Source organism: Dermacentor albipictus, chromosome 6 (assembly GCF_038994185.2).
Source record: "Dermacentor albipictus isolate Rhodes 1998 colony chromosome 6, USDA_Dalb.pri_finalv2, whole genome shotgun sequence".
NCBI lineage: Eukaryota > Metazoa > Arthropoda > Arachnida > Ixodida > Ixodidae > Dermacentor > Dermacentor albipictus.
Genome location: NC_091826.1, coordinates 18,692,362 through 18,713,735, shown reverse-complemented (window position 1 = coordinate 18,713,735; position 21,374 = coordinate 18,692,362). Strand labels below are relative to the sequence as shown.

Genomic DNA, 21,374 nt, shown 5'->3' with positions numbered 1-21,374 from the left:
CATGTGGCCATGTGCTCTTGCGCAGCCAGTCTCATCGCACAGCACCGCTTGTTCCAAGCGCGCTGAATGATGTGGCGCAAACATCAGCTACAAAACGCATAACTGGTTCATTACAAGGTGCGTGCTGGTAGCACTTCCATGCCTTATTGAACAAGCAACTAAACCAGCGATTAAGATGCGTACACAGTGCGAATAAGTGCACAGGACTGCTGGTTGAGCCGCTTGTTAATAAAACGAGCATCGTCCTGTGCTCTTTGCTGTGTATGCGCCTGGTTAACTAAGTTCATTCCTCGTTCGATACGTGCCAACTGCCCCATCACTTAGCCCCACTGCATCCATGTCTTATTGTTCCAGAATCCTGACCTCTGCTTTCGATTGCAGCCCACGTGTAAGATGGATATCCAGCGCGCTGCTCCACGTTTGCCATCCTCCCAACGTCCTCATCAGGAGATGGCCTCGAGCACCGCTCGCACCGTGGCCGACCCTTCCCCTTGGCCGGTGCGGTCTCCCTGGCAGAGGAGATTGCTCATCGCCCTGCTCTGCTACGGGCAAGTACCACTCACACGCGACTCGTACTACGGCTGTGTCCTAGAGTGGTCGAAAAATAAGCCTTATCGCTTGAGCTCGTTTCAGATTCACCTTCCCTTTCGTTACATAAATGTGTTTCATCGCTCGGACAGGTACACGACAAAGGAAATGGAATACGAGGAAAACCAGGGAATACAAATGCTTGTCGGTACCCGACTAGGTCCGGTTCCTCAATGTCTTGCAAACTCGAGCAACTGTAACATACCATTGTCACTGAAACAAAACTTGATCAAGTGCATAAAAAAGCACATTTCACTTCACTTATCTAGACTAGCAATTAATAAACAAGCATGGAGTGCATTTACTTTCTGGTAATTGTAATTCAAGACATCACATGACTAAACAACGCTTGGCATTCTTAAAGGAAATATTAGGCTTTCCTTGCCTAACTGTTAATTGCGTAAATTTGGATAACCCAGGAAAAAGAACCTGGTATATAAAAAGCAAGGAAATAAATCCAATCTTTATACTACGTAATCCCAGTGGAAACAATATACTTTCCTCGAATGTGTATTGATATGGTGTAAATTCGGAGTTACTGATATTATTGGTGCTTTCTACCGGCCGCCCGATATGTCTGATGGATTCTCGGGTGAATTCCATAGAATACTCGGCGACTTGCATGTGCGTTTTCCTAACTCTATTTTCCTCGTATTTGGAGATTTTAATTTTCCAAGCATTGAATGGTCCACTCTGTGTTAATTCCAGTGATAAAGAAGCCCACACCTTTCTTCATTCCTGCTTAGATTTTTCTTTTGCTCAACTTATTACTAGTCCTACCCGTCGCTCCGCTACTACGGCTAATATCCTTGATCTTGTCCTAACAAATAACCCGGACGTTCTTTCTGATATACTGCATTTAAATGGTTTATCCGATCACGACATTATCACTGGGTGCATGACTCATCCATTTACTGAAAAGAAAGCTACCATTAAGCAAATTCATTGCTACAATCGCGCGAATTTTGAGATGATCAACTCGGAACTAAACACCTTCTCTGAAAGCTTCCTGGCTCAGTATTCATCACGCTCAATCGAATTAAACTGGCTGTCATTCAAAACCACCTTGTCTCACCTTGTTAAGTATGTGCCAATCATCACCATCCGACATCATAAAAATTCACCTTCGTTCACACATCGTCTTCGTCTTAATAAGAAAAACGTTTGTACCGCCAAGCAATGACCACACGTCTCCTGTCATCATGGAACAAGTACAAAAATTGTGATAAAGAGTATCAGTCCCTGTTTAAAACAACCCGTCGTAATTTCTTCACTCACGACCTGTCTACTATGTTAACCAATAATTCTCATAGATTCTGGCGCATTATCAATCCGAGTTCCTATCCTGATATAGTACTAATTAATGCTGACGGACAACCAGTCACTGAAACTGAGTGTTCGCAGCTTCTAAACGATGCATTTTCATCAGTGTTCACCAATGAAGATATAACTTCTTCGCCTATATTAGAGCCATTGCCTAACACTTCCATGCCAGAAATTATCATCAGTGATTCTGGTATTCTTGCCCTGTTGAATAACCTCAAAACTACTACTAGCTCTGATCATCTTGGTTTCAATAACAAGGTACTTAAAAACGCTTTAAACATTTTTCAAGTGTTATCAGCCATGTTTTCACAATCATTATCAACTGGCATTATTCCTCTTTACTGGCGAATAGCTAAAGTAATGCCAATATTTAAATCGGGTGATCGCTCTGTCCCACTTAACTATCGTCCTATCTCATTAACTAGCACCATATGTAGACTTCTCGAGCACGTCATACACACACAAGTCATCAACTACCTAGAAGACCATGATATCATCTTCAAGTACCAGCACGGTTTTCGCAAGGGTCATTCATGCGACACTCGGCTCGCCGGATTTACTAACGATATATTTTCCGCACTTAACGAAGGATTCCAAGTTGACGCAGTGTTTCTTGACTTCTCTAAAGCTTTTGATCGCGTTCCTCATCACAGGCTTCTAATCAAATTAACACACTTACATATTCACCCAAACGTTCTTGCATGGATTAAAGATTTTCTCTCCAACAGACAATTTACCTGTGCTAATGGCTGTAACTGTTCTGTTCCTTTAACATCTGGAGTCCCCCAGGGCAGCGTCCTCGGTCCCCTACTTTTCTTAATTTTCATTAATGATCTACCCAAATGTGTCTCATCTTGAATTCGATTATTCGCAGATGATTGTGTTATATATCGTAATATTAGTAATGACGCTGACCGACTTTCCTTACAAACTGATCTTGATGCTGTGACCGCTTGGTGCTCTTCGTGGTTAATGTCTTTAAATACATCCAAAACCCAGCTAATGTCATTTACCAACCGTTCCACTCGACTTCTTACCACCTACTTTCTCAATAATGCTAGAGTAGAACTTGCGCCAACTTACAAGTATCTTGGCCTTCATCTTCAGTCTGACCTAACTTGGCATTACCATATTAACACCGTCTTAGCATCAGCTAACCGAGCACTCGGTCTTCTTAAGCGTAACCTCAAGCACGCACCTTCTCACTTAAAAATAACTGGCTTATACCACGCTGATCCGCCCAAAAATTGAATATGCTTCTGCCATATGGGATCCCGATCAAGCATACATAATCAACAACATTGAATCTTTGCAAAACCGTGCTGTTCGCTTCATCTTTTCCGATTATTCACTCTTCACCAGCGTCACATCGTTAAAACAACGTGCCGAGTTGGAATCACTATCACGTCGACGGCAGTATGCTCTCCTAACCTTATTTCATAAACTTTATCACCATTCCACGCTTCACGAAGACTTCATTTCACCACCCCCTGCAGTTTTCCCGCGCCGTGACCACGCTAACAAAGTAAAACGCATAATGTGCCGCTCGTCGCTCTACGCAAAATCATTTATTCCTCGCACAATAATAGAATGGAATAACCTACCATCACGCATAGCTACTGAAGTTAACCTACCATCTTCCCAAATTTTGTTGCAAGAAAATGGTTAGTGGTAGCAGATTAGATATTACTTGTGCCTATGTGCACATATTAACATATGTAAAATGTTCTTGTGTATATTTCATGTTTGTACCCCCCCCCCCCATGTAATACCCTCATGTCAGGGCCCTTAGGGGTAATGTAAATAAAAAAATTAAAAATGGTCCCTCAACCGACGTCTCTAAAGTAGCTTGTTGAAATGTGTCTGGGACTTCGCTTGCTATATTACAAGCATTCGAGATAGCGGGGCTCAAAGAGACAGATAAAACGGGAAAGGCAAGGTGGTTCACCGGAGGAGAAAATCGGGTTAGCTACCCTACGCTGGGGAAAGAGGGGAGGTAAAGTGATGAGTAGAGATAAAGAAAGGAGCACAGACATACAATCACAGTTGGTCACTGTCGCCGCACACTGCACAGCACAGTAGCAGTTGCAGCACTATGAACATGCTACAGCCGCTTGTCCAATTATGTAACCCTTAAAAACTGCAACAGTGCCCTCGTCGCCCTCGGCTGCGATGGCTTGTGATGGCGGCATTGTAAAATAAGTCCCTCTGTTAGAGGTTAACGCTGTCTGCCAGAATGTGTGCTTCGATTTTCAAGTTTTCGTGGATCTCTTAACCTCAGTATTAATGTCGTCCTTCAGCACGTGTGGTTGGCTTGCATATGGCAATTTGTACCAATCGCAAGAATCCCTGGCAGTCCGTTGTGCGGCAACATTGGAGCGAATGGAAATTTTTTTACGTCGCTCGCCTTTTAATTTTAGCACTAGAAGTTGTGTCACATATGCCAATATAGTACTGCATCTGTGACCGTTTCGAAGGTGGACTTGACCTGATTCTAGCTGGTATTTAGTCTCATCCTTCCTATAGCACGTGTTATGCGGGACAGCTTCACGTTTAAACTTTTAACATGCTCATTGGAGATGGTCATGAAAAACGTCAATATTGTTTTTCCGCTCTGTATGATAAATTGATTAATATGATAATTTATTGATGTCCTATTGAACCTCGTTCACATCCGGCAACTTTGGCAACTCTCTTAACCACCTGTTTGCTTATCTCTTAAGTCATCACCAGAAAAACGACTGATATCATCCGCGTACAAAACCTTTCTTTTTCCTGTTTGTGTAATTGTAGCGATATTTACCTATAAAGCAAAAATAAGATCGACGCTAAAATATGCTTGTCGTATACCTTTAGTCGCTCACATTAGCTTGGTGGTTGATGCACCCGTGAGTTTAGACGATAGGCTCTAATTAAGCGCAGCCCGCACCCACTAATCTTGTAAGGAAACGTACTGCTAATTACTTACTGTTCGACTGAATCGAAGGCCTTTCTTACGTCGAGAAATATTCCTACTGCTTACAACTTTTGTTCCGTATCTTTGTTTCCTTCATTTGCAATATTGATAGCTCGGCTGCCCTGTTCCAAACTCAACTGGTGTCGCGAAATTTCTTCCATGCTTTTTTTTACGAGCGTGGTAAATCTTTTTTTTTTTGTAGTACGCTTTCGGATGCTCTAGTGAACATTCTCAGTTAGGATATTGTCCTTTCAGGATCCCGACGTCTGCTTTCGATTGAGGCCCACGAATTGGAAGGTTACTCGTACTGGGGCCAACGCCGTTTCTTAATTTACATTCCCTCACCCATGGCGTCCTGCTGGCAGTCGGAACCACGCTCCTCGCCCGCCACTACTGGTGAGTATCGCGTACTGACTGCTCGTACTTCGTCTCTGACCTTGAGTGGTTAGAATTTACGCCTAGCAAGAAAGCATCACGTGGAGTACCTAACACCGTACAAGACTAGAGTGAACATTTTTAAATGCTCTTTCTTTCCGTGCACATTAACTCTCCTCCCTTCTGATCTGCTTACCAGTATAGATGCCTTTTACAATATCGCTTGACAGTTGCAGATTTGTTTACTGTACCTGCTATGTGTCATTCTTCACATATTCTGTTCACTGCAATGTAATCTGCTGTGCGTTTGCAGTTATTGTTGCCGTTTTGTGTTGCCCCACCTGCTAGGATCTATTTAGGGTCTGCGGTATGTTGTAAATAAATAAGCACTGTTTTCGCTTTTCAGATGGCCGTTTTTGACGGGGGTGAGCGAGGAGGACATTCGAGGCAGAGTTGCCAAAAGGTGGGGAATTAACCTTATCATATTTTCTTGTAATGAAAAACGTGGTCAATTTTTCTTTTACGTCAAAGGCGTTTTTCTTTGCATGATTGTGTTGTACTGTACGCATACGGGTAATAGTAGTTTCTATTAGTAGACAACTGAAGTCAAAGCGACATGCCTGAATTATTACACGGACGCTATTTTGCGCGATTTCTAAATCTCATCTCTCATCTGACCAACTTCGGTTACGCTTTCTACAGCTGATTGCAAGTTGCAAACATAGACATTACAAGAGGCGCACGTAAGCGACCTTGGTCACTTTTGTGGCGATTGCAGTGCGGGTAAGACTAAATGTTGGAAGTTTTAGCAAAGTTGGTTGGAGGATCTTTTGTTACAGAGCGGAATTGCTCCACTGAAGGGTGAAGACTGCTAGCCTCATGCGTATTGTGCCATCATGTGTTCAGACAAAACATGGCCACGTGTAACAAACTGAAAATTCCGTAATCTTTTTCTTTATTTTCTAACCAAGTGTAATGCTTGAACCATGCCGATTAGGAGCGGGAAGTGTTGCTTCTAATTTAGATAGCTTTCTTGACTCGCATTATACATTGCTTGAAGGCATTAATAGCTGACAATAACTGTCTGAGGTTTGAAAGGCATTTTACCAAGGAACTGTACTTGGTATCGACATGTTTTTTTTTTTCTTCTGCTGGCCACTAAAGCCCACATTTAGGATTCCATCGTTCTTGTTTAGTTTTCTTGCCGAACGGGTTTTAGTTGTCAGTCAGCTACAAAGAATTTAGCCGCAGATCCTCGGAAAGCGAATTTCTCGCATTTTTATAGTGGTTTTTGAACAAATGTTGTCCTAGCGTTCGGAAAAATTCCGCCCTCATGTGTGGCAAAAGTACACATAAACTTTTGGCAGCGCAGGTTGCTGCTCAAAATTCAAGTGTTTTCTTGCCTCCGTTCCAGATCAGATGCTTTTGAGCAACAATCGTTCCACGTCTGTGCACGTTTGCACATCGGCCGCCAACGGGACATCCAAGTCTGAGCCTCGCCACGAACCCAGGACCTGCGCAGCAACCCCTCGTCGCGGCTAGCGTCGTCCTCTACGAGCTTCGCATCGAGCGTCCTAAACGCTCACCAGGCATTTGTATTTGCTTTGTTCATTTTTCTGGGTGGTCTAGCTGGCGAGGGTGGCGCATGCCTTAGAGAAGTTAACTGTTTGTTCACTTGCACTAGCTAGCGCTTACTAGGATGTATGGCTACATCACAAGATAACGTAAAGTTAGGTTTGTTCCTTAGCTGTAAGCCCTAGGTGTCGTGGGCATGGCGTGCGGCCACACGGGTCTTCTCCGTGCCGGAATCGTAGAGGACGGGCCGCGTGTGTCGCGTGATGGGGTATAGCTTCAGGTTTAGCTACTGCGCAGGCTATAGCTGTTAGCCGTCCTCTTACGACTGCGTCAGGGACATGGACCCTTCCGTATGGCCTTGCGACCCGACCCCACTATTTCGTGACAAGGTAGCCCGCGCGCGTCAGTGCTATCGAGCGAAATGTGGGCTCACGGGAAGCAAGCGTCATTCGGAAACTGCCTCGCCAGCTATCATGCACTAACCCGCTCTACGCAGCATCTCGACGCCGGACGTCGCCTGCTGTGTTCGTCGGAGCTGGGCCGGGCAGCGGCTACGGTAAGCGGCCCGTTTCATTGCCGTTGCTGCTGTTGGTTTTTCCAGCGTGTGTGCTTATTATGCTCGCTATTTTCCAGAACGTCACTCGTATCACGGCCCACCGTGTTCCGTCGTCGGTGCGGTCTTGTGGGCCTGGACTACTACGGGTAAGTACCGTGTACAGACGTCAGTAGTACTACGACTCTGTTGTCGAGTGCCAGCTAAATCGTGCATACCAAGTCTAATAAGTGCAGGAGAGTCTTTAGGGGATGGTACAATGACCCATGTGCAGAACGGCGAATGCCCATGAAGCGGGGGTTACGTGTCGTGCCGACGCCAGTTTAAGCCCTGGTCGATGACTGCCGCGTGTTGATCTCTACGCTATGGCACTTACCCACAAAGGGTCTGGCGAAGTGATTGGTACAACTAAAATGAAGATGCCATCGACTCCAACTGTATAAAATTTCTCACATTGTGATGCACGGTTAAAGGAGACAACGTGGGCGCGCATTCCCCGAAATAAACCGCAATGAATCGTTTCAAGAAAGGTTCGCTTCAGATTCAAACACGTCCGTTACATCTGCATAAGTTTTTTGCGACGGCACTTTATCGTTTCGGTCGAGCCAGACGTCTGGCAGATTCCTCATGCATAGTTTGTCGATCGCGATGGACACTTACGTCTTACGGTTTATTTCTTTTGACCTTTTCTGACCTTTCGTGCAAAGTATTGCTTCAATTACTAGTCCGTATTAAATTTTCTTTCAAATACCCTCTTTTCCTCTTTTGACATGCCTTTTCTTTCCGCGAATTTACGCGCCTAATTATAACACATTCTTGCCTCGTTTTTTGGCTTGCATAAACGCTGGAGGCGTTGAATACTTACTGCTTCCTGGCCAAGCGCATCCTAATCAAGTTTTTAACTGTAATGACCAAGAGCCCGTGGAACTTTCCTGCCATTCGGCTGCAGACAAGACAGAACCCTAGTCGCTGCAACTTACGCTAGTCTGGAACGGGCAGGCTGCTCTGGGCGCCACTCTACCCTATTGATTTTGCCGTTGTCAACGAACGCTGTAGCAAGTTCATTTCCCGGTAGCCTACTCGATTCTCCTTCCACCTCGGGGATGCCTTCGACATTCAAATTTCACCTCCTGATGCGAGTTTCTTTTAGTGCTCGATTCTTCCAAGTGCTCATCATACGCCATTCGCACCAACAACCTGGATTTCTCAAGCATGAATTTTTTTTTTCATCGTCATTAACGAGTTTAATTTGGTTTCTGTATCTACGAGTCGCTTATTCTTGTCCTTGATGTTGGCAAGAGATCCTTCCGAATCCGTAACTTCTGGTCCTCGAATGGTTTCAGTGTTCCCTCCAAGCGTAGGCTTCTTAATGCAGTCGTGACAATCGCAAAGACCAATAAATGTCCGTGGCCACGTAAGAACTAGGAAAAACTAGGTACTCGTGCAAATGCACTTACGTACCGTCAAGCGAAAAAGATTACGGCACGCAGGATGTGCGAAGAAGCTGGATTCTGGCGAAGCGTCGTCTCACAGCTTCGAAAGAAATGTTCTAACATGTAGTAGCCTTCACCACCTACAGTGATTCGCTAAATTAGACGTGCCATGCCCTAACAGTGGAGGAATCACATTGACAGGGGAAGCCGTATCCCGTGAACCTTTGCGGTTCTTTGTACATTCCCTTACCTGCATGATTGATTGATCAATCAATCAAACATGCAGGTGATCACAGCTGATCTGATTGATCAGCTGTGCAGCCATCATGCTGGAAGCGATGCGACGCCCCGTGACCATGGCGTTGCCGGTGCGGCTTTTTAGTTCAGAGGGGTGGTTGCATCGTCGCGATACGTGCAGAGTGGCACACACCTGTAGCTGTTCGGAGTCGCACTTGTTAATCCGACGAAAGATGTGGCAGGAAGCAGCTTGTGCGAAACATCAAAGAAAATAAAAAGGGGGAAGGGCAAGTTTGGTATTACGTATGCCCTAGAGAAAAAGGTTCGATTGCTCCCTTAATAGATCTCTCCAAACAAGCTTTCTGAAATGTCTCGGGAACTTGCCAACCTTCAACTCAAATTTAACATGCAATCATTAACGACAGCAGGGTTCTAGAAGCTAATATTCCGTCTGTCACAATTTGCGCTCAGTTTTGGCAATTAGCACATTACTGAGCTGCATTTATTTTCAAGTCTCTTTTCGTTTTCGTTTGGCTCATTTAACCTCGGTGTAGATATATGTTGAGCGTCCGCACGCGTGTAGTTTGCTTGTGAATAGCAATTTGTAACCGTCATGAAAATCCCTAGCAGAGTCCGTGTTTCTCGACTTCAAGCGCATGGCAACGCTTCTTTTGTAACATCACTAGCCTTTTGATCTAGTGCTTGTGCCCCTCAGAACAGAATGCAGGATCTGATTATATCAAAAATATACTTGACCTGAACCTAGCAGGTATTTGGTGTCTCATCCTTCCTAAAGAGCCCATTCGGGGTGACAGCTTCAAGTTTCAATTAACATGCTCATTACAAGATAGTCTCTCGATAAACGAAAAATACAAAAATGTTAGTTTGTGTGCTCCACATTAATGCACGTATCTATTCTAAATAGTAACTCTCTAGCGCTTCAAACCCAAATAAATTCGTACTTTAACTGACGTTCTCATTAAGCTACTCGTAGTTTCCATCTAGCATCTTTGACAACTCTCCTCGCCGCCTATTTACTTTTTGTTAATTCTGAATCACGCAAAGAAATTGATGTCGTCAGTGATATGGTATGAAGAGTTTTATTTAGGTCCTGAGTGATCAGTCTGGGACTGATGCGGGCCGCTCCCACGTCGGGACAGAGGCCGAGCACCTCTGCCGTCACATGGGACAACACTGAGTTTTGTACAAAAGCATTTTTCCATTAGTGGGATACAAGTGGTATGGCACATACAAACGAACACGAAAAGCAGCCCTAATGAGCCTTTTGGTGCATCTGTAGTCGGATTAGTTTGGACGATGATAAACCCAGTGTAGCATGTTGCGTACCATTTTGCAAATAGCTTCTAATAAGGCTTAGCCCGCACCCTCTAATTCCGTAAGAATTCAGCTTATTGAAAATTACTTGGTGGTTGACTGAATCGAAAGCCTCGGTCCAGACATACTTCCACTGCATACAACGTTTGGTCGCTATTATAAGAATTTGTTTGCAGTAAAGCTAGCTCAGTTGCCTTAAACTGTAAACCAATTTGAGGTGTCCTAATTCTATTTAGAGACCTCGATAATCTCTTGTGCAGTACGCGTTCAAGTATTTTATTGCAAATGCTCAGTACGAATATTGTCCTTTCAGCATCCCGACGTCTGCTTTCGATCGCGACCGTCAAGAGTAGGAAGATGATCCAGTTTCTTCGCATCCATCGCATTCCCTCGCCGCTGGAGTCTCGCTGGTGGATTTGGCTTTCTTCCGCGCCAGGCACTACTCCTGGTAAGTACCATGAACACTAGAATCGTAGTATTGCTGTGTTCTCGGGTGTTTAACGAGCCCTGCGTCATTGCAGGTTCCTACCGTCTGCTTTCCATTGGGGCTATTCACAAGCACATCCAGCGGGCCACTTCAGCACATCTAGTCTCTCTCCTACAATACAGAGATCAACTTCGTCTCTACTCGTCCCATGGCCGGCTGTTTTACGTCAGCATTTTCCTCGCCGGTGGCTTCCAGCTTGCAGACCGAGATTCGTTCATCTCGCTGCCCTACTTCTGACAAGTACCATATAGATTCCAATGGTACTACGGATGTTTTCTCGTGTGGTATCTAAATCCTGCGTCATTTAAGGTTCCGAACGTCTCTTTTGAATGAAGCTTTGTTACGAGATGGAGCTTTTCCAATGGCAGCTGTTCCTTTTCTCTCAGTGCTGTTTTGCTTACTCATGTTGCTACATCTTCCCGGTGCCGCAAGCATACAAACTTTGTGGGCTTCCGGAGAAATTTGCTGTCGAATGTATATACTATGCCGGTCATCGACGTTTGGTTTATGCTACGGAAAACATCCTTTGCCACACAGATTTTGCAATAGGCTCTTGACTATCACTCTCCATGTAAGACGACGTTGGACTTCAGTTCCTGGTGATGTTAGGTGATGTCATTTCCTGACACATAAATTATTTCGTCTACTCTCAGTTGCATTTTTTACTGTGCTTTTGTAACTTCACATGGTCTCCCCTTTTATCGAAGGTTGCCGTCCTTCAATGTCTCCTCCCACGCTTGTTTCCGCCCGTTGGGTATGCAAGAGCTAATGGAATAGGTTGTCTAGGTCCACCGTGAACTTGCGTTAACAGTTGGTTGTTCTTGACGCACTTCGTATATTAAGGTATATTTCTCCATTATGCAGTACACGTCGGCCGATCGCTTTTCGCAGTTGACTCGAAAAGTACGGATGCGCCTTCATCGGAAGCCGCCATCTTACTGTGCTTCTTCAGCAGGTAATTCCACTTGGTGATTGGTCACGAACTCGTCAGTTGTTTGGCGACGTAATGTTGTGACAACATTCAATTCCTTATTAGTTTTCCGGTGTGTTGCGTTGTCGCTGATCACATTTATTTTCGAGCTGGGAAGCACCGGAAAGAGTGTAGAATAGAGTTCAAGCGTCTCCACCAGTTTCGCAGTGTACACCTGTTGTCACGGCGCATGTGAAAGTTGTTACGCAATATGGCAATGTCTCCTTTCTTTTGTAGTTGGTCCCTGAGCACCGTTGAAACGTAGGCCAACTATTTCAAACAATGTTGTCTTTAGTCCATCGTCAAGAGGAAGTACTTCCTCTTACAAGGATCTGTAACGTTATTTTCGCCACACAACGCACTGTCGTATTGCTTTGTTTCACTTATTTTCGTCCCCTCTTTGCCCGAAATCTCGTCATTATTCGAGTCGATGTTCCACGTACTCCGTTGTGCAGTTTGTCCATATACGTGTCGGACTAATAGTAAACATTTCTTCCTGGTATGTCATTTGTTGCTGCTCGTCTTGTCATATGGGCCCTGCCAAAGGTGCCCTTGAAGTCTTCTTGGAACATCTGGCACTCGCCTCTTGTCTACACATTCGCTTGCTTGCTGAATTTCTGCAATTCTTTTCCAATATAGACACTTCGTTCTTGCCAAATGAGGCAGGTTTCGGCAGTATCTCTACGTTTAGTGGACCTTTGAACTTCTCTGCTAATATTCACCGAACGAAACATCCACGCAGTTACCTTTCCAATATTCAAGTAAATACCGAACCTGTCAACTTCGATGCCTCGTCTTGAAATCCTTTTCGACGTCCAAAACGGGATTCATCTGCTTCTTTCCTTCCATTATTATCCGGCGTTTTGTAACGGCTATTCCTTGGTCTGCATAAACTCCGATCCCTTCCACGAAATTCACTACGAAATCTCTTCTAGTGTGCCTCCTGGTTATATCTGCTACATTTTCCGCATAGTTTTCCTACTGAGCAATCTTAGATTTTTTTTAAAGCCTGTGTTCAACTTGTGCTTCAAGCATTTTCTTTCTCCTATGCACCATGATTGTACGAGAGGTCTAGTACTTTACTGATGCTCGCAAGTTCTACTTTTGCTAGAATGACGACGGTATCCATCAGAGCTACTGTTTTTGTCAGGACCAGCACTATCTCCGCTCTCGTAACGTTACCATGAATGCTGCACTTACATGCGCCGCCGGGCTTTCATCCGAGAAAAATGGTGTGTTGTGCTGTTCCGTTTCATATTGTCGATTAATTTTGGTTTTCCTGGATGCATTCCTCCATAGATCATTTATCTTCGTCTGGAAGACGGTTGTCCCAACATGTTTCGGTTATTCCTCGTTATTGAATGCCGATAGCAGAATACCGTCGGCCGCGTGCCATTTCATTCCTAGAATTCTAGTCTCGCTTGGTTACGTAGGAACGGCGTCTTGATGCGCATTAAAATTCTCATCGGTGATTGATGTTTATTTCCTAAGATTCATTGAAGCTTGGAGATATTTTTTGTATTTGCTTCCTTGTTCATGCATTTTCCCTGGTTTTCTTGCGATGTTCCAAGCATAACTTCATCAGCGAAAACCTAATTACATTTACGGTCATTGCAGGAGTTCCTTCGAAAATTCATTATTATTGTTGGTACACCTGCGCCCAAATTCCCTCCTGCCTGCACCTACACGACGATCACTACATTGTTTTTTCAGCTACTTTGCTTTTTCTCGCTGTTGCCTTCTCCGTCTCATTTCCCTTCCCTCAGGGCAGGGAAGCAAACCAGAATCTCATCCGGTTTCTCTCTCGCCTCCTGCCTGAAAGTTATCATTCAAAACATTCTTGATCCTGACATCGAAGCGTCAAATACTACGCTTACTTTTACTTGTCGGTATTCGGTCATTGCGTGATGCGACGTGTAGTATTTAACGTTCGGATTCTACCGATCACGGTCGTTCTCCCATTCCAAGCGTGAAACTTCTCGCATTGAACAGTTGTACTTTTCTCTCGGTAAGACATTTGTCTCCAGCTTTCGGTATAGTCTTCCAGTTGCTACTTGGTTGGTTTCCACGTTCACTTGCTCTCCATCCTTCTGAACAGTCCTTGTGCAGGTTGTAACTACATGCTTCAACTCATGCATCGCTTCTTTCTCAGGAATTCGCCCAGTATAGTCCATTCTCAACTTTTTGTTGGCGTTATTTTCGTCACTTTTTGTGACGTCAAACACCATAGCGGGATTGAGTTTCGAACGTCTTATTCTAGACCACATTTGTGAGTCCATTCGAGAATGCTTTCCACTTTCCATTGCATCTTCCTTTCGTCTACGGTCTGCGCTCCAGAAGATTACTTCGGGCACGAGCATCACCTGTGGCAGGCACCGACTGCTGTTCTGCATTCTCTCGCCAGTGGCGTCCTGCTGGTAGACTGGACTCGTCCCCTCACCCTCCCATACGTCTGGTAAGTGTCGCGTACACACGACTCGTTATACGGCTGTCTCCTCCAGTGGTTAACAAATAAGCACTGTGTTGTTCCAGGTTCTGCACGCCTGTTTTCTGTTGCGGTCCACAAGGGTACCCAGCGCGCTCCTGCACTACTGTCCTCGCTGCAAGATATTACTTCGGGCACGAGCATCCCCTGTACCAGGAGCGACCGCTATTCTACGTTCTCTCGCCAGTGACGCCCTGCTGGTAGACTGGACTCGTCCCCTCGCCCTCCCATACGTCTGGTAAGTGTCGCGTACACACGACTCGTTATACGGCTGTCTCCTCCAGTGGTTAACAAATAAGCACTGTGTTGTTCCAGGTTCTGCACGCCTGTTTTCTGTTGCGGTCCACAAGGGTACCCAGCGCGCTCCTGCACTACTGTCCTCGCTGCAAGATATTACTTCGGGCACGAGCATCCCCTGTACCAGGAGCGACCGCTATTCTACATTCTCTCGCCAGTGACGCCCTGCTGGTAGACTGGACTCGTCCCCTCGCCCTCCCATACGTCTGGTAAGTGTCGCGTACACACGACTCGTTATACGGCTGTCTCCTCCAGTGGTTAACAAATAAGCACTGTGTTGTTCCAGGTTCTGCACGCCTGTTTTCTGTTGCGGTCCACAAGGGTACCCAGCGCGCTCCTGCACTACTGTCCTCGCTGCAAGATATTACTTCGGGCACGAGCATCCCCTGTACCAGGAGCGACCGCTATTCTACGTTCTCTCGCCAGTGACGCCCTGCTGGTAGACTGGACTCGTCCCCTCGCCCTCCCATACGTCTGGTAAGTGTCGCGTACACACGACTCGTTATACGGCTGTCTCCTCCAGTGGTTAACAAATAAGCACTGTGTTGTTCCAGGTTCTGCACGCCTGTTTTCTGTTGCGGTCCACAAGGGTACCCAGCGCGCTCCTGCACTACTGTCCTCGCTGCAAGATATTACTTCGGGCACGAGCATCCCCTGTACCAGGAGCGACCGCTATTCTACGTTCTCTCGCCAGTGACGCCCTGCTGGTAGACTGGACTCGTCCCCTCGCCCTCCCATACGTCTGGTAAGTGTCGCGTACACACGACTCGTTATACGGCTGTCTCCTCCAGTGGTTAACAAATAAGCACTGTGTTGTTCCAGGTTCTGCACGCCTGTTTTCTGTTGCGGTCCACAAGGGTACCCAGCGCGCTCCTGCACTACTGTCCTCGCTGCAAGATATTGCTTCGGGCACGAGCATCCCCTGTACCAGGAGCGACCGCTATTCTACATTCTCTCGCCAGTGACGCCCTGCTGGTAGACTGGACTCGTCCCCTCACCCTCCCATACGTCTGGTAAGTGTCGCGTACACACGACTCGTTATACGGCTGTCTCCTCCAGTGGTTAACAAATAAGCACTGTGTTGTTCCAGGTTCTGCACGCCTGTTTTCTGTTGCGGTCCACAAGGGTACCCAGCGCGCTCCTGCACTACTGTCCTCGCTGCAAGATATTACTTCGGGCACGAGCATCCCCTGTACCAGGAGCGACCGCTATTCTACGTTCTCTCGCCAGTGACGCCCTGCTGGTAGACTGGACTCGTCCCCTCGCCCTCCCATACGTCTGGTAAGTGTCGCGTACACACGACTCGTTATACGGCTGTCTCCTCCAGTGGTTAACAAATAAGCACTGTGTTGTTCCAGGTTCTGCACGCCTGTTTTCTGTTGCGGTCCACAAGGGTACCCAGCGCGCTCCTGCACTACTGTCCTCGCTGCAAGATATTACTTCGGGCACGAGCATCCCCTGTACCAGGAGCGACCGCCATTCTACATTCTCTCGCCAGGGACGCCCTGCTGGTAGACTGGACTCGTCCCCTCACCCTCCCATACGTCTGGTAAGTGTCGCCTACACACGGCTCGTTATACGGCTGTCTCCTCCAGTGGTTAACAAATAAGCACTGTGTTGTTCCAGGTTCTGCACGCCTGTTTTCTGTTGCGGTCCACAAGGGTACCCAGCGCGCTCCTGCACTACTGTCCTCGCTGCGAGATATTACTTCGGGCACGAGCATCCCCTGTACCAGGAGCGACCGCTATTCTACACTCTCTCGCCAGTGGCCTCCTGCTGGTAGACTGGACTCGTCCCCTCGCCCTCCTATACGTCTGGTAAGTGTCGCGTACACACGACTCGTTATACGGCTGTCTCCTCCAGTGGTTAACAAATAAGCACTGTGTTGTTCCAGGTTCTGCACGCCTGTTTTCTGTTGCGGTCCACAAGGGTACCCAGCGCGCTCCTGCACTACTGTCCTCGCTGCAAGATATTACTTCGGGCACGAGCATCCCCTGTTCCAGGAGCGACCGCCATTCTACATTCTCTCGCCAGGGACGCCCTGCTGGTAGACTGGACTCGTCCCCTCACCCTCCCATACGTCTGGTAAGTGTCGCCTACACACGGCTCGTTATACGGCTGTCTCCTCCAGTGGTTAACAAATAAGCACTGTGTTGTTCCAGGTTCTGCACGCCTGTTTTCTGTTGCGGTCCACAAGGGTACCCAGCGCGCTCCTGCACTACTGTCCTCGCTGCGAGATATTACTTCGGGCACGAGCATCCCCTGTACCAGGAGCGACCGCTATTCTACACTCTCTCGCCAGTGGCCTCCTGCTGGTAGACTGGACTCGTCCCCTCACCCTCCCATACGTCTGGTAAGTGTCGCCTACACACGGCTCGTTATACGGCTGTCTCCTCCAGTGGTTAACAAATAAGCACTGTGTTGTTCCAGGTTCTGCACGCCTGTTTTCTGTTGCGGTCCACAAGGGTACCCAGCGCGCTCCTGCACTACTGTCCTCGCTGCAAGATATTACTTCGGGCACGAGCATCCCCTGTTCCAGGAGCGACCGCCATTCTACATTCTCTCGCCAGGGACGCCCTGCTGGTAGACTGGACTCGTCCCCTCACCCTCCCATACGTCTGGTAAGTGTCGCCTACACACGGCTCGTTATACGGCTGTCTCCTCCAGTGGTTAACAAATAAGCACTGTGTTGTTCCAGGTTCTGCACGCCTGTTTTCTGTTGCGGTCCACAAGGGTACCCAGCGCGCTCCTGCACTACTGTCCTCGCTGCAAGATATTACTTCGGGCACGAGCATCCCCTGTTCCAGGAGCGACCGCCATTCTACATTCTCTCGCCAGGGACGCCCTGCTGGTAGACTGGACTCGTCCCCTCGCCCTCCCATACGTCTGGTAAGTGTCGCGTACACACGAATCGTTATACGGCTGTCTCCTCCAGTGGTTAACAAATAAGCACTGTGTTGTTCCAGGTTCTGCACGCCTGTTTTCTGTTGCGGTCCACAAGGGTACCCAGCGCGCTCCTGCACTACTGTCCTCGCTGCGAGATATTACTTCGGGCACGAGCATCCCCTGTACCAGGAGCGACCGCTATTCTACACTCTCTCGCCAGTGGCCTCCTGCTGGTAGACTGGACTCGTCCCCTCGCCCTCCTATACGTCTGGTAAGTGTCGCGTACGCACGACTGTACTGCTACTGCGTGTATTCAAATGACCAACAAACGCGGCTTATGTCTTTCAGGTTCCCAGTGCATGCTGTCGCTTGTGGTGCAAGAGATGTTCCAGCACGCTCATCTACAAGACTCCTGGCCTTACCTCAAGAGCGAATATCTTCAGCCCGGTCGTCCTGCCCCAGGATCCATACAACACGCTTCCTCCTTGCTGTGAAAGCCTCGCACGCCTGCACTGTTGGCGTGTTCATGTTCTGAAGGACTACGTATCGTCACCGTCCCGCAACCGTCCATCGGATGTGCTCCTAGAGTTCTTCAATGTTGATTTTTTGTTTGCGCAGGCATATTTAATAAGTTTAATAGAGCAACAAGCTTTTCTGCTCTGAAAGGTTCGTGCGTTGCTCACCGAATGGATGCGCTGCTCACCGATGGAGCACAGTAAATAAGCCTTTTTACTTGGACACCACTCGGTCTTTAAGAAGGGTTGTCAGTGTCTTCATGAGCTGATCTGTAAATTTTTGGTGGCGAGAGTAACGGACATTCATTCCCATTGTGCACTTTCGTAGTAGTACATTGATCGTGTGTGTGTGTGTGTGTGTGTGTGTGTGTGTGTGTGTGTGTGTGTGTGTGTGTGTGTGTGTGTGTGTGTGTGTGTGTGTGTGTGTCACGAGCTCGCATTTTGGTTCGTCCATTTCGGATGTGTCACCTACTCTGTGCATATTTTATTCGGTAGAGAACGTGTGACATATGCTTTACTGCTACACGGCGAACATCGAATTTTTTATATTTTGGTAGCATTTCCAGCGTCACAGTTGATGCTCCAGGTTTTTCTGGATCATTCTTATTGAAAGGTTCCTGGTTTGATGGTTTACTATCCTCCATGGTCATCTACATTTCAATTGGTTGAACCGCTCGTTTCTTTGGCTTTGGTCCTTTGGTTGATCTCGGTGCTCGTTTCGGCATTCGGCTGATTTGTTCTGGCGTCTTGATCGTATCCGAAAGGTCTCCATACATTCTCGGTTCTTCCACGTCCCTCATCACCCACTCGGAAGGATCAGCGTGCCACTACAAAAGCACACAATGTCAATGAATGGGAAAGGGGAGGGCGGTTACTCTCGCCAACAAAAATTTGCTGATTTGCTCACGATGATAATGACATCCAGCTTTAAGACTGGTTTGTCGTAGATCTTATTGTGCTCACCGTTTTAGCTTTTTCTTTTTTGATGTGCGGGAATCATTACATGATCATTACATGTATTATTGCCTGTCCGTTCATCAGACTGCTTCTCGTTGTCGTCGTTTGTTCACCGCCTATACTGCATCAGAATGGCGCCGTAGTTGGTTTATGTATGCCTTTTTATTGCTTACTGCGCCAGGTCAGTAGGAACAGTGCACCCTTGACGCGGCTGTGACGTCGTTGCCTGCTGACTGTAGTTGCGATTACGGAGTGTGGTAATTTCGTGATTGTTGTGTATCGAGTGAGCCATTGTCTGACGGCAGCTTCAAAGGGACTAAATTTACTCCCCTTTGCTAAGTCGTGTCTAAATGTGTCTAGACAAGTGACGAGCACGCGCAGGAAAATCGAATGTCCGCTTTAGTATTGTATTTTGTGTTGAAGCCAGTTACGTTTACGAGTTCCTCTCGTACTTCTTGCTGTACGCTGTGTTAATGTCTTTGCGTAGCACTTCGAATGTATTTGAATGAGTTTGCTTTGAATAGTTTTTTAATTCGCAGATGCTATTGTTAGCCTATATAATCGCCATATGAGAACACACATTTTATTACCAATTACTTCGAATGTTCTCAACCAGTAATTATCTTGTCTCCACGTTGCTTGATAACTGGAAAAGCGAGCACTGTCTTAAATAGATGATTTCCTGTACCTCATTACTCTGCCATTACTTTTTTTTTGCTGCTTCAATCCGCTGTGACGCAAAGTCAAGCAACCACACATGTACGATGCTGCTCAGTCGAACTTGTTTTTCCGGGGCCTTTCTCCAGGAAGTAACATTTTATTTCACTCTTCAGTACAGACGACACCCTTGCATTTATATCGCACAATGCTCGCGATAGGTTTGTGATACCACCAGTGCAGGCATTTGGACTTATTGTTGCGCCATCTTGAAGGCCTTTTTTTGTGTAACTAGTTACATGGACGAAGAGAAAGAACGATGCCCACACAGCACTCAATAGTTCGCAATAGGACGGCTATCCACGAAATTACTGCATATTGTGGGGTCAGTGATTATGAGGTGACGTGGTACGTAGGGTCATCATGTAGGAATAGGTTTATGTCCAGTTGGGTCCTAAAGGCACAGAAGAGGCACGTTCGAATAGTGACGTTCTCGTTTGGTGAAAACAAAAATCGGGGTGAAGTTTTATTCCGCTCCCAGCGAAGGTGCTGTGCAACGCTTACTCATTTCAGGTAGTTCAAATAACTTCACGCTGTGAAGCCCTTATGCATGCAAATAAAGCCGTAAAGCTATTGGTGCGACCTATGTTATGCTGTTATTGTCGCTTTTATTTCTGGTGTTCTACGAAAACGGAGCAGTATTCGCACATGGAATAACCTACCTGTCAATGTTGAGTATTCGACGGTGTCTCCTTTCTTGAGTGCATTCCGCAATAGCTAACGATGCTTCACCTTGTCGTGGCATATTGTTTCTACGTCCCTTTGTATGTCTTACGTGGGTCCTTCTAATGCCGTACTTGCTCGACCAAATGTAGATTGTATTCCTATATACTGCATTGTTATGTACCCCACTCCTGCCTAAAGCCTGACATCCAGGCTGACAATATGCAATAATGTCCGTTTTGCATTTTTATACGCGGAAGTACCTTGAAGCTGAGAAATTCTTTGTGCTATGTAAATCCCCTTATATATTCTATATGTATACATGTACACGTGTGACTTCATGTGTTCATTCTGTATAAATAAATGCACTGTATGCTGCTTTCTGTATCATCGGGGATGAAGCCCAAGTCAGGCAGCATGAGTCGCTTTTAATTTCGTTTATGGTCGTGTTTTTGCGCTTATTGTACTGAGAATTCATCACTTTAGACTACGCCTTACAGATCTGTCAAAATAAAACTTCTTATTCCTGCTCTCCGTCTCACTAACTCCATGTGATGCGAAGACTCTCGTGTCAGCCATCCGCAAGAGCCCATCCACTGTCTGCAGCTGATCTACCCACACCGACGGAATGGGAGCATCATGGACGGGTTAGTATAGCGCACAATCAGCGAGCGCTTCTCCTTTTTCTGGAAAAAGCTGCCGGATCTTCTTAGACTGCACAAGCACTGCAAGGCGAGCACTAATCGCACACGAGCACTACTCCGGAGTTTGCGTACATCTTACTGTGCGCAGAGTGAGCGTAACTCACTCTTTCTCATGGGGTATGTTTCTAGTCTTTTATTCGTCGATCCCGGAAACGGTGCACTAAAAAAAAAAAATGCTCGCAGTTTCTAAAGGCAGGGCTATCTGTTTATAAGGTTATCCGAAAAGCTATGATGCTGCTGCTCCTCTCTCGCAAGGAGCGACGCAATAGTGTCCGGCGCAGTGACTTCGCCTCATCGCCCCTAACTCGTTCAGGT

The 21,374-nt window shown here is 46.6% G+C and overlaps 1 long non-coding RNA gene across 5 annotated transcripts in view; it reads left to right on the top strand.

The window, feature by feature from the left end:
* The window catches only part of LOC135896328 (uncharacterized), a 41,367-nt gene extending 20,482 nt beyond the window's left edge, over positions 1–20,885 (top strand). Inside the window, exons 10-30 of one of the 5 annotated variants that reach the window (XR_010562675.2) lie at positions 382–548; positions 5,126–5,266; positions 5,652–5,708; positions 6,665–7,376; positions 7,454–7,522; positions 10,692–10,826; positions 10,900–14,290; positions 14,368–14,558; positions 14,636–14,826; positions 14,904–15,094; positions 15,172–15,362; positions 15,440–15,630; positions 15,708–15,898; positions 15,976–16,166; positions 16,244–16,434; positions 16,512–16,702; positions 16,780–16,970; positions 17,048–17,238; positions 17,316–17,506; positions 17,584–17,774; positions 17,852–20,885. This is a non-coding gene — a long non-coding RNA (uncharacterized lncRNA). Of the gene's footprint in view, positions 1–381; positions 549–5,125; positions 5,267–5,651; positions 5,709–6,659; positions 7,377–7,453; positions 7,523–10,691; positions 10,827–10,899; positions 14,291–14,367; positions 14,559–14,635; positions 14,827–14,903; positions 15,095–15,171; positions 15,363–15,439; positions 15,631–15,707; positions 15,899–15,975; positions 16,167–16,243; positions 16,435–16,511; positions 16,703–16,779; positions 16,971–17,047; positions 17,239–17,315; positions 17,507–17,583; positions 17,775–17,851 lie in introns of all 5 variants that reach the window. The other 4 variants (XR_010562671.2, XR_010562674.2, XR_010562673.2 and 1 more) reach the window with 4 other exon arrangements.
* The last annotated feature ends 489 nt before the right edge of the window (positions 20,886–21,374 follow it).